Genomic DNA, 12,916 nt, shown 5'->3' on the forward strand with positions numbered 1-12,916 from the left:
TTTCAATCCATTCATCTGTTCGGGGGCATTTGGGTTGGTTCCATGTCTTAGCAATCGTGAAAAGTGCCGCAATAAACATCGATGTGCAAGCAATTTTCCGATAAAGTATTCTTCTGCCTGGCTTTTGACAGGAAGTAGATGAATATGGAAGACTTACTGCTGAGTGAAGCAAGCCATGCTATGAAGGAGAGGCATTGTATGTCCCCACTTAATATATACCGAGTGTCTGCACTCTATGACTGAAACTAATTGTCTAAAGGATATAGAAATGCAGTATATAGATGTAAATACCAGATATAGTGTGTGTGAAAGAGGAGGGTCTGAGGAAAGACATTTGGGGGAGGGTCAGGAAGGCAAAACATTAATGGCACAGAGAGGTGTGGTATTATCTGTTGAGGATATTTCATAGTTTTATCAATAGTACTAGGGAGAAATGTTCACCTATTGAAATATCCATTTTGTAAGACAAATAATAATGTGATTGAAGGTATGGAAGAAAATGAATTAAAAAATTAAATTAAAAAAATAAGATGAATTATTAAAAGGGAAATAAAATGATTAATGCAATTATTTAAAGAGATGAGTTTATTCCTTATTTTTAGTAGAGTTAGAAAGAATGCTGACAAGCTAATAGAATACTTTCATTTCATTTTCTTCCACTAAAATTCTAAACTATCATATACCTCAAAATTGGAAAGGCCTCCTTTGATGGTTAATTTTATTTGCCAACTTAATTTGGCCTCAGGGTGCCAAGAAGTTTGGTCAAACATTGTTTAAAGTGTGTCTGTCTGTGATTGTGTTTTTGGATGAGATTAACAGCTAGATCTATCTAATGAATAAAGCAGATAGTTTTCCCTAATGTTGAAAGGCCTCATCCAATCAGCTGAAGGCCTTAATAGACCAAAGAAGCTGACTTTCCCCTATGAAAGAAGTCCTGCCTGACCCTCTTCAAACTGGGACACTGGCTTTTCCGTCTTTGGAGTCAAGCTGAAACTTTGGCTCCCCCTTGGTCTTGAGCCTGCTAGTTTTCAGGCTAGAGATCACCATGAATGCCCCTGGCTCTCAGGCCTTCGGACCTGGAATGAAACAACCCATTGGTTCTCCCGAGTGAGCCCTAGCTTGCTGAGTCACCCTGCAGACCTTAGGACTTGCCTACCTCCATAATGCTATGACCTGAATCTTTATCATAAATCTCTTTTTCCTTTCTTTATTTTTCTTTCTTTCTTCTTTTTTTTTTTTTTTTTTTGAGAGGTTTTTGCTATAGGGCGTGTGCGCTCACCAAAAAGAGAGAAACAGAGAGACAGAAAGCAAGAAATCACCTCCCAGGGGGATGGCCACACTGCAATCCCTTCTCCTCCATTTTCCTCTCAGAATCTTGGACACACAACACACACATGCCCGGCTTGAGTTTAAGTCAAACTGCAGTTGACTACATGGGAGCCCAGCAACATAGCCATTATGCCAACTGCTGGTCCCTAAATCTCTTTATACAGCAAGGCACATAGATATCTTCCCTCTGGAGGACTAAAACACATCATTATCCTCCAGTGGAACTATCTTATTTTCTCCAAGAGAAAAAAAATGCCTTAAGTTCTCTCAAAGCACAGGTTTTCTGGGAGCAAACAAACCCTGCTTTTCCTAAGGATATTAATTATGGTACATGTAAATATTTTGCTATAAGAACGTTCATATGAGGGACCAGCAGATGGTATAATAGTTATGTTACTGGATTCCCACATAGTTGGCCACTGTTCGAGACCTGGACCTGGTAGCTTGAAACTCATGCTGGGCACATGTGAATACATATCCAAAATCCTGAGAGGAGAATGGAGAAGGGACTATGGTGTGGCCATCCCCCCTCGGGGGTGATTTCTCATTTTCTCTGTCTTTCTGGAGTGTGTACATGCCCTATAGAAAAATCTCTTAAAAAAAAAAAAGAATGTTCATATGATATTGTTTATAATAGAGAAAAATATAAGTTGAGATGGATTAAATATATCAAATATCTAAAAACGGAGTATAGCATATGAAGAAACTTTGTTAACACAGAAGTGAGAAAAGCACTTTGTAAGACAAGTCTGGGGCTTGCCTCGTGGCCTTGTGATTAAGGGAACTGGATCCCATATGGCTGACTATGGCTCGAATGCTAGCCCCATCAGCTTGAAAAACATACTAGGCACATGTGACACATGAGCCCCAAGTCCTGACAGGATAGAGAAATAGAGAAGGGAGTGTGGCATGACCATGTCCCATTGGGGATGCGTTCCCTTTCTTCTTTATCTCTCTCTCTCTCTCTCTCTCTGGTGAGCTCATGTACTCTCTGGCAAGTAGAAAAAGAAAAACAAAAAGACTAGTCTGGAAACATTTCCACAATACTTAGGGAATATGTTAGCATTGGTTAAGAAAAAAGAATGACCAGAAAAAAAAAAAAAACCATAAATACTTATTTAATTTTTTTAAAAGGTTTTTGCCTTAGGGTGTGTGTGCTCACCAGAAAGACAGAGACAGTGAGAGGGAAAACAAGAAAACATCCCCCATGGGGGATGGCCACATCACAATCCCTCTCCTCCATTCTCGTCTCGGGATCTTGGGCACACATGCACAGTGCCCAGCGTGACTTTCAAGCCATTGGGTGCAGGATTGGAACTGAAGTCGGCCATGTGGGATGTCCCCATCCAGGGGCATAACCACTACACCATCTACTGACCCCAAACCATAAATATTTCTCAGCAGTCATCTTGGGGTAGTGAGGTGGACAGGCCCCAGGGCATCCTGCATGGTCGCCTCCTCCTGGTGTTTATGCTCTGTGATCCTCTCCCCTGGAGTGTGGGGGTAACCAGTGATCCTCTGGAACAGCAAAACATGAAAAATGATGGGCTGTAGGTCTGTGAACTGCATGATTAAGTGACTTCGCACGGCTGTCTGGTTGGATTCACTCACTCCCTTGCTGGCTTTGAAGAACCAGCTGCCACAGTATGGGCTGTTCACATGGAGACACAAGTGGCTAGGACCCGAGAGAGGCATTCAGCTGATAGCAGCGAAAATAAACCGAAACTTTCAGTCTTACAACCCCACAGAGTTATATTCTGCCAGTGAAAGCAGCTTATTTCCCAGCTGAGCCACAGAGGAGACAGCTGCCCCTACCAGCACTTTGATCAAAGCCTTGAGAGCTCCTTAGCAAAAGACCCAGCTAAGCTATGTGTTATTTTAAGCTGCCAGACATGTGGCCACTCAGCAGTAGAGAACTAATGTAAGTATCAAAGTTTGGGTATTATTATTCTGAAGCTACTGTGTGTGTATAGCATCAAGCAAATAAGCATTTATATTGGTGACTCTGAGAATCAGAACTTCCTCTGGGTAAAAAAGGAGACACAGATGTGAAAGATGAATAAAAATCCTGTAGTCCTTAATTTTCATTGGGAGAAAGGCTATGAATTCATAACATTTTTTAAAGAATTATTTTATTGGGACCAGCAGTTAGCCTAATGGCTATGTCGCTGGACTGCCACGTAGTCAACCGCAGTTTGCGTCCCAGACCTGATGGCTTAAATTCACGCTGGGCGCGTGTGCGTGTGTGCCCAAGATCCCGAGAGGAGAATGGAGGAGAAGGGATTGTGGCATGGCCATCCCCCCTGGGGGGTGATTTCCTGCTTTCTGTCTCTCTGTCTCTCTCTCTCTCTGTGTCTGGTGAGCGCATGCACCCTATATAGCAAAAACCTCTCAAAAAAAAAAAAGCATTATTTTATTTAACTATTTATTTATTTATTTATACATACATACATACATTTGACCAGAGAAGGACAGAGTGAGAGAGAGAGAAAGTGAGAAAGCAAGCCACCAAGTCCAGGACTTGAACTGTGGTTGGCCATGTGGGAGTCTAGCACCCTTAACCACCACACTACCTGCCAGCCCCAACTCACAACATTTTACATTCTTTGTGGTTTTTTTTTTTTTTAAGACAGGGTCTCACTGTCATGGTCTTCCTGTTTCGGCCATCCAGCCAGTACTGCAGGCACACACTACGACATCTAGCTCTTTTTCACACAGGGTCTCACTATGTTGCCCAGGCCAGCCTCAAGCCCCAGTACACCTATCTCAGCCTCCCGAGTTACGGGGATTATAGGACCACGCCATCATATGTGATTTTAGGTTGGACTGGAAATCAAACCTGAGCCTCCCATGAGGTTTCAGCCTGCAGGACACAGCTTCTTAGCAGCATGCACCACTATGGCTGAGCCCCTAATGTATTTTATCTCCAAAAAAGTTTAATTACTTCTTAGGTCTAACTACTGAAAAGATCTGGAAATCACCACCACCCTTGTCCCAGACTATGGTCTCTAATGGGATGTACTATTAATAGTTGTCATGGATCCTTTATGAAATGACTGACTCCAGGACCAGCAGTTGGAGTAATGGCTATGTTGCTGGACTCCCATGTAGTCAACCACAGTTTGAGACCCAGACCTGGTGATTTAAACTCACATCAGGTGCATGTGCGTGCATGCCCAAGATCCTGAGAGGAGAACGGAAGAGAAGTGATTGCGGCGTGGCCATGCCCCCTGGGAGGTGATTTCTCACTTTCTGTCTCTCTGTCTCTCTCTCTATGTCTTTCTGACAAGCACACTCGCCCCTCTCCAAAAAAAGAAAGACAGAAAGAAAAAAAGAAAGAAAGAAAGAGAGAGAGAGAGAGAGAGAAATAACTGACTCCAAGGCTAGGGCAGGAAGTGTACAAGACAAGCCTAGAGAATCATAATACTAAGATAAAAAAAAAAGGAGGGTATTAAAAATTATAGAGCACATGTCAAAACTATTGGTACCTGAGACAGCTAGTTGTACCAGGAAGGAAATGCTCATAAAAAGACAGGGACAAGTCCTGGTGGCTTGGTGGGTAAAACAGCTGAATTCTACATGGCCATCCTCAAGGTTCAAATCCCAGACTTGGCAGCTTGACAAACAGCAGATGTGTGTGTGTGAGTGTGTGTGTGTTTGTGGGTGTGTGTGTGTGTATTCAAAATCTAGATAGGAGAATAGAGAAGGGATTGTAGCGTGCCCATCCCCTCTGGGGGATGATTTCTCACTTTCTCTCTCTGACAATTGCGTATAGCTTATAGCAGGGACAGCAGATGGCATGGTGGTTAAAGGACACTGGACTCCCCATGGCTGACCACAGTTTGACTCCTGGACCTGGTGGCATGTTTTCTCACTTTCCCTTTCTCTTTTTCTTGCTTTGTCTCTCTCTGGTCAAATTAAAATAAATAAGTAGATAAATAAAGAAATAATATTAACAAAGCCATTATTTAAAACAAACAAACAAAAAACAAATACCCTATAGCAAAAACTAAAGAACAAAAATAGATGGGGACATATCAGACATCTACCTTGAAGAATATTCTGTTGACCAAACCTGAGGCAATTTGGGCATTAAAATATATAATGATTATAACATAGTATAAACCACTGAATATAAGAAGAATCCAGAAATTCACTATGATATCAATTAGTGAGAAGGTAAAACTGTCATGGTATAATGACAAGTAATAAAAATAGAAAAAAAAATAATAGAGGCAGGAAAAAATCCTATTTAGCAACAATTGTTAATAATTGATTCAAGAAATATCAAACAATACTAAAATTAGTAAATAAAAATTTAGTGAGGAATAAGAAACTTAAATAGATTCAACAAATCTACCTATTAGGTATTAACTACTAAGAGAAAGCAAAGGAACTTTGCGATGGAGAAATCTGACAGACATCGTACTAACCAAGTGATCAAAGTTAAAAGACCTGACATGGCTTATTATGAAGGACACGATATCACCTCTGTAATAGGCCTGCCAAAAATAAATAACCTGAATTGAATAAAGAGGAAATAGCAGACATTCTACAAAGTAACTGAACTTTACTCTTAAAAAGTGTTGAAATCATAAAAGAAAGGATCTGAGGAACTGTTCCAGAGTATAGGAGACTAAAAAGATGTAACAACTAAGTACAAAGTGTGAGTCTGAATTGGAGAAGCAAAAAGGCTCTGAAGTATATTATCGATACAACTCGCAAAATTTGAATATACAATTGTGAATTAGATAATTATTGTTGATTGAGACAATGATTTGTCTCCCAGAGGTTCATGTTTTGGAATTTGGTCCCCACAGAATGACTTTGGAGAGTGGTGAGACCTTAAGAGGGAATGTTGCAGCCAGCAGATGGCATAGCGGTTGCACCACTGGACTCCCACATGGCTGAATGTGGTTCAAGTCCTCAACCCAGTGGTTGAGAATCACACTGAGCACATTTGCATGCATGCCCAAGATCATGGGAAAAGATTGGAGGGCGGATTGCAATTATGGCCATCCCTCCTCCCGGGGGTAAATTCTCACATTCCCTCTGTCTCTGTCTCTGATAAGACACACTCCCTAATGCAAAAACCTCTTTAAAAAAAGAAGTGATGCCTTATGGGTAGTGTTTGGATCATGGAGACATCCCCCTCATGAAAGGATTAATACTATGTCATAGAGGGAATAAGTACTTGCCCTCAGGTTAGTTTTCACAAGAGGGTTGCTATTAAAGGAAAATGACTGCCACCAGGTTGTTCTCTCTTTTTGTAGGTATCTGCTATCTTCTCTGCTGTCAGCCATGTTATAACTGGCCCATATTCAGGTCTTTGGACTTTCCGGCCACGGAATTGTAAGCCAAATAAATCTCTGTTGTTTATAAATCACTAAGTCTAAAGTATTTCTGTTAGCAACACGATAGTTGACTAAAATAATACTGGGTCACTGAAAAAGTCAAAATGCATTTTTTCATAGAAAAAAACAAAAAAATATGTTATGACTTTTCTGACAACTCAATAATACTGTATTGGTGGTAAATATCCTGATTTTAATAATTGTACCGTAGTCGTGTAAGCAAATGCCCACTTTTATAGAAAATACACACTAATATATTTACAGATAAAGAGGTCCAATATCAACAACTTACTTTCAAGTGGATAAGAGAAAGAGAAAGAGAAAGAGAAAAAGGAAGAAGAAACACACATGAATAATATAGCAATTGAGATCAAAAAGAGAAGAACTGATGCATCTGGATAAATGACATATTCAAATTATTTGTACTTTTCTTGCAACTTTTCTATTGAAATTATATCAAAATAAAATTACTTCGCCCCCACCAAATGATTCCATAGCTAACATGAAGAGATTTCTCCTGTCCAATGATAGACATCAATGAAAATAACATGAGCATAAGATAGAAAAAGAATTACAGTGATAAAAAATACTCAAATATGCTAAATAAAAATACAAAATAATAAATATATGTAATTCATTGGTCATCTTTGGAGGGACACTATAGAAAAAATTTTGTATTTTGAAAATTGGTAGATAAAGGAGATGATCAAACTTTTATCCTGCCTCCCCTTTGGGGTATAAGACTCAGGGTGGCAAATACTTGATGAAACAGGGTAGTTTCTTGGTATAGATGTATCCCAGCTGAAAAAATTAGAAAGGAATAATAGAATATCACCATTTGCAATACCTAATAAAAATGTAGATCTAGGCCTTCATTGTAATAGTAGCTTTCTGATGAAAACATCCATTGCCCCCCAAAACTAAAAATGCCTAAACTTTTATCTGATCAAGCCTGTAAATTCTGAAGACAGAGAAATAGGTTAAGTGTCCCCATAGCAAGCAATCACCGAATCCTAGACTTCTAGATTTTTTTTTAAAGTTTAACAAATAATTTAAAATGCAAAAAGAAAAAGAGACATAGTGATAAGGCAGACAACCAGTTCTGATGCACAAAGCTTCCTTGGATATTGATTTGAACAAGAAAACTATCTAAGAAGAGAAAAAGATATATCTCACAAATAAGAAACTCTGAATGCTGACAAAGTACAATAGTTGATAATAAGAAGAAAGCATATTACTTTTTTAAGTAACGGTAAAGGCATTATAATTGTGTTTAAAATCAGTCATTATCTTTTAGAAATATGTACTGAAATTTTTATAAATAATGTAATGTCAAAATAACCCAGAGTGGCATGGTGGTTGGGGTGCTAGCTCCCACATGCATACCATGGTTTGAATCCTGACCACTTGCTTTCTCACTTTCTCCATCTCTCTCTGTCTCTCTCTGCGAAGTGTACACGCTTGAAAGCAAAATTTTAAAAACTAATCATAATAAAATGAAATAATTTAAACATAATAAATTATGGGAGTGGGAATGAGGAAAATGGGTGGAATTAGAAATGAGACATACATACTTGGTTATGAGACATACATCATGGTTCATCGTACTAGTCTTTCTATTTCTATGTAAGTTTGGAATGTTCTAGTCTTAAGAAGTTTTAATACAAATAAAACAAACCTATATTGCCAGAGGAAATTGTGGACAGATATACAACAAATCACTAATGATGATTACTCAGAGAATTAATTTTCTGATGATTTGCTTCTTCTTTTTGCTTATCAAAAATCAAAATATTACTAATTTTATCACCATGAGTGTGGATCCTTCACATATTAAAAATTATTTGTGGAAATTTTAAAAAGAACACATCTCTAAAAAACAGAAGTGAAAAATCTAAAATTAACCAAAACTTGAGCTAAATTGTACAGTGGTTTTATATATTTGAAGAATTTATTTCTTATGCAGTAACACCTACGACATGTAAATAGTTCCAATCAATGATTAGGGGTGGTGAGTCAACTCAGTCAAATCATTCAGTTCAACTGTGAAAATATGCAAAATGAGTACAAAGAAATTACAAAAGAGTAACTAAAACCTAACCAGCCAACTTTACTCTCTAAAATTAGGTTACATTTGCCACAGGTAGACACAGATACAGAGCTCCTCAGAGAAACCATTTCCTCTTCTCTCACAATAGACAGTGTGGACGGATGACTTGGTGAGCGTCACCAAACATTTAAGCATCGTTTTCATCTTACCTCTGCGTTTTGTGTCACACGCATGAAAAATGCTAGTGAGTAGCTCTTCTTCGCAGGTTCTGTTGATAATGAATGCTACATCTTCTTTGCCATCATCAGCTCCTAGTTTTCATACAATTAGAAGGAAAAATTTGCAAATCCCGATGCTGTACTGTGCTACAATGATTCATTTCTCTTTGGGGGGGAGTTTAATTTTAACAAAGAAAATCCATTTAAACAAACATTAGTCCATAATAATGGTTACTTAACTTTTTTTTTTTTTTGAGAGGTTTTTGCTATAGGGCACGTGCACTTGCCAGAAAGAGAAAGACAGAAAGCGAGAAATCACCCCCCAGGGGGGATGGCCACACCACAATCCCTTCTCCTCCATTCTCCTCTTGGGATCTTGGGCACACACACACACGCACCCGGCGTGCATTTAAGCCACCAGGTCCGAGACTCAAACCACAGTCAACTACATGGGAGTTCAGCAACATAGCCATTACGCTAACTGCTTTTCCCAATGGTTACTTTACTTTAATGGGCCAATAAAATCATGACTGCAAAAGGTCTCCTTTTACCCATTTTTTCCTCTTAACATTATAAGCTTTATAAAAGGAGGGAAAAAGGAGAGGTGAAGAAAGAAATGAGATTTTTGCACTATAATATTAAAAACACTGTGCAGCCAGAAGGTGGAGTGGTAGTTAATGTGTTGGATTCTCACATCGTCTATGGGTTTGAGTCTCTGATGAGGTGGCTTCAAAATTCTGCTGGGAGCATATACATGTGTGCCCAAAATCCGAGAGAAGAATTGAGAAGGAACTGCAGTGTAGCCATTCCCCTTGAGGAGTGATTTCTCACTTTCCATCTCTCTGCCTCTCTCCAGTGAGCTCACATGCTCTATGGCAAAAACCTTTAAAACAAACAAAACTGAGAAAAAGCTACTGCTGGAACCAGCAGGTGGCATAGTGATTAAGGTGTTAGACTCTCACATAGTTTACCACAGTTTGAGTCTTGAACCCTGAACCCAAGCAGCTTGAAACTTATGCCAGGTGCTTGTGTGTGCATGCCCGAAATCCCAAGAGGAGAATGGAGAAGGCATTGTGGCATGACCATCCCCCTGGGACAGGGAGGTGGTTTCTTGCTTTCTGTCCGACTCCGGTCTCTCTGGCAAGTGCATGCACCCTATAGCAAAAATCTCACTCTCTCTCAAAAAAAATTAAAAAATTAAAAAATTTTAAAAAAAAGTTTAAGAGAGGAGGAAAAAATAAACAAACCAGAAACGGAAAGACACATGCTTCCATCCAATCTTTAAAGACATAAATTTTTTTTGTAGTGTATATATTCTAAAAGTAGACATGCTTATTTGGAAGATGAAACATTAAAAGAAGTATTTACCATCTTCATTCAGAGATAATTTTTTTACTATTGAATCTTGAGGAGTAAAAATTTCAGGGCCTTGTCCAGAGGTGGAATCAAAGTCAAATGTTAAGGAACTAACTGCATTTTCAGTACAATAATTAGTCAAATATTTGTTGGAGAAGAACTCCCCTTGTGATGTAAAATAATCCTGGTTGCTCTGTGATCTCAGCCTTGACATGTTTCCAGAGCTTATAGCAAAGTATGCCACACTCTTCGGAGAGCTGAGATGAGAGGTGGATAGAGTTCCTGGAGGTACTTGAGAAGATAAGACAAAGGCATCCGCTTTCCCAGAACTTGTGAAGTGAGAGTCAGCCCTAGGAACATGAGCAGCTGTTGCTTTCCTCAGTACCTCTTCAAAATGTTTCTTGCTGTTGGTCTGTGGACTATCAAAACTGTCAGATTGGTATTTGATAATCTGCTGAAATGGGTTTGAAACCACTTCTCTCTTTTGGATGGCTCTGATCTTTCTACAGAGGCTTTCCACTGGGTTGTGCCGCTTCTCAGTTAGCTTCCTTATAGAAGCCATTGCTGGTCTTCCTCCAATGATGCAGATGAAGTAGCTAAAGTACAAGCAAAAAGAGAATCATTTGTGTAAGTTAATATTGTCTAAATGATTATTCAATAAGAGCCTATTTATTTCTAAATTATCTTTAGCGAAATCAAGACAAGATGCTTTTTTACTGCCCCGGAGGACCCACATCCCTCCACATCACCCCGAAGGACAATGCCCCTTCTCAGCATGAAGAAGCTTCAGAAGACTGACCCTCACCCAAAATCTCTTATCCCACCCTTGCCTCATTTTTTTTTTTTTAATAAAAGATAAAGGCTGGGAATGTTCGATCTACCCCTGAATGGCCTTTAGGTAGTTTCCTGTCAGGAAATAAAGAGATGGTTACAACTATCTTTGACCAGAACTCTCCAACCAGAGCCCTCCCATACTGGCAAGCTGACACCCATAGATGGGCCCAAAAGGAGGCAAGCAAACTAAAGTACCTGCCATTCTCATGCCTCTCTCCCTCCACCCCTTGCCACATAAATACATCATGTCTTCTCAGCAGGGTGGGCTGAAGCACTCTGGCTTCAGACTCCCTGGCACTCTTTATTTCAATAAAGTTTCCTTTTTCTCTTGAGGGAAAAACAAAGACAAGATGTTTGGGGTCAGCCCCATAGCCTAGTGGTTAAGGTAGCCAGGTCCCACATGGCCAACTGTGGTTCAAATCCTGGATCCAGCAGCTCGAAAAATACACTGGATATGTATACACGTATGCCCCAAATCCTGACAGGATGGAGAAATGGAGAAGGGATTGTGACATGCCTGCGCTCCATTGGGGGATACTTTCTCTCCTTGTTTCTCTGGTGAGTGCTCTCTGGCCATTAGAATGATAATAATCAAACACATTTTAAAGGACAAATAAATGCTCGATTGTTTTAAACAGCTTCTCATGCATTTATTTGCACTCAAATTTCTAGAAAATAATAATGGTTAATATACATAAACTATTTTCAATGTGCCAGGCATGCTACTAAGCTCTTTATATGTATCAACTCATTGTATCCTCGAACAACTTTGAGGTAAGCAAGACACCAACCCTATTTTCAGGCAAAGAAAGAATAAGGCATATACCTGAAGGACTCCCACCAGGTAAGTGCAGGAGCCAGGTGTGAACACAAGCAGTGGATCTCCAAAGGCTGGATCTAACCATAGTGTTTTTCATTGATAGTAATATGTCAGTGTGATGATAGCGGTAATGATGCGAACAGCTCCCACTGAGTATCTACCACTGGCATCCTCCTAATCTTCATCCATTGAGAACCCACTAAATATGCCCTGTGCGAGGCATTTTACATATTTTATGTCACAGCTTCACACCAGATATATGTCCTTTGCACATAAGGACACTGAGGCTCCAAAAGGTTAAGTAGCTTGCTAATGGTGACCATTAACCTAAGATTTGAGGCAAAGTATGTGTGACTCTAGCATCATTTTATTGAATGGCAAAATATATCACCCAAACAAATTTTAATAAATTTTTTAAAAGCATTATCTCACTTCTTATAGGATAGTAATTAGGGAATTTAGACATTCCAAATTTTGCCTAAATTGGTAAACTTAAAATAATCTTAAGCAAAGAGCTGCAGTAGTTCAAATAATTACAAAAAATGGTTACAAAAACTTTGAAAGTTATGATTTTTAGACCTTAAAAATTTCCATTAATGAATCATTTTTTAAATCCTCTAATAGAAACTGAACAAAAGATGAAGAAACTTCTATTATTTCTTTATTATTTATTTGTTTATTTATTTTTAGAGAGAGATTTTTGCTATAGGGTATGTGCACTAGCCAGAAAGACAGAGAGGCAGAAAGCAAGAAATCACCCGCTGCGGGGATAGCCATACTACAATTCCTTCTCCTCCACCCTCTTCTCAGGATTTTTGGTGCACACACACATGCCTACCATGAGTTTTAAGCTGCTAGGTCTAGGACTCGAACTGCAGTCAATCACATAGGAGTCCAATGATGTAACCACTACATCATCTGCTGGTCCCAAGATGAAGAAACTCGAAAAGACCTA

This window comes from Tupaia chinensis, unplaced genomic scaffold (genome assembly GCF_000334495.1).
Source record: "Tupaia chinensis unplaced genomic scaffold, TupChi_1.0 Scaffold000028_1, whole genome shotgun sequence".
NCBI lineage: Eukaryota > Metazoa > Chordata > Mammalia > Scandentia > Tupaiidae > Tupaia > Tupaia belangeri.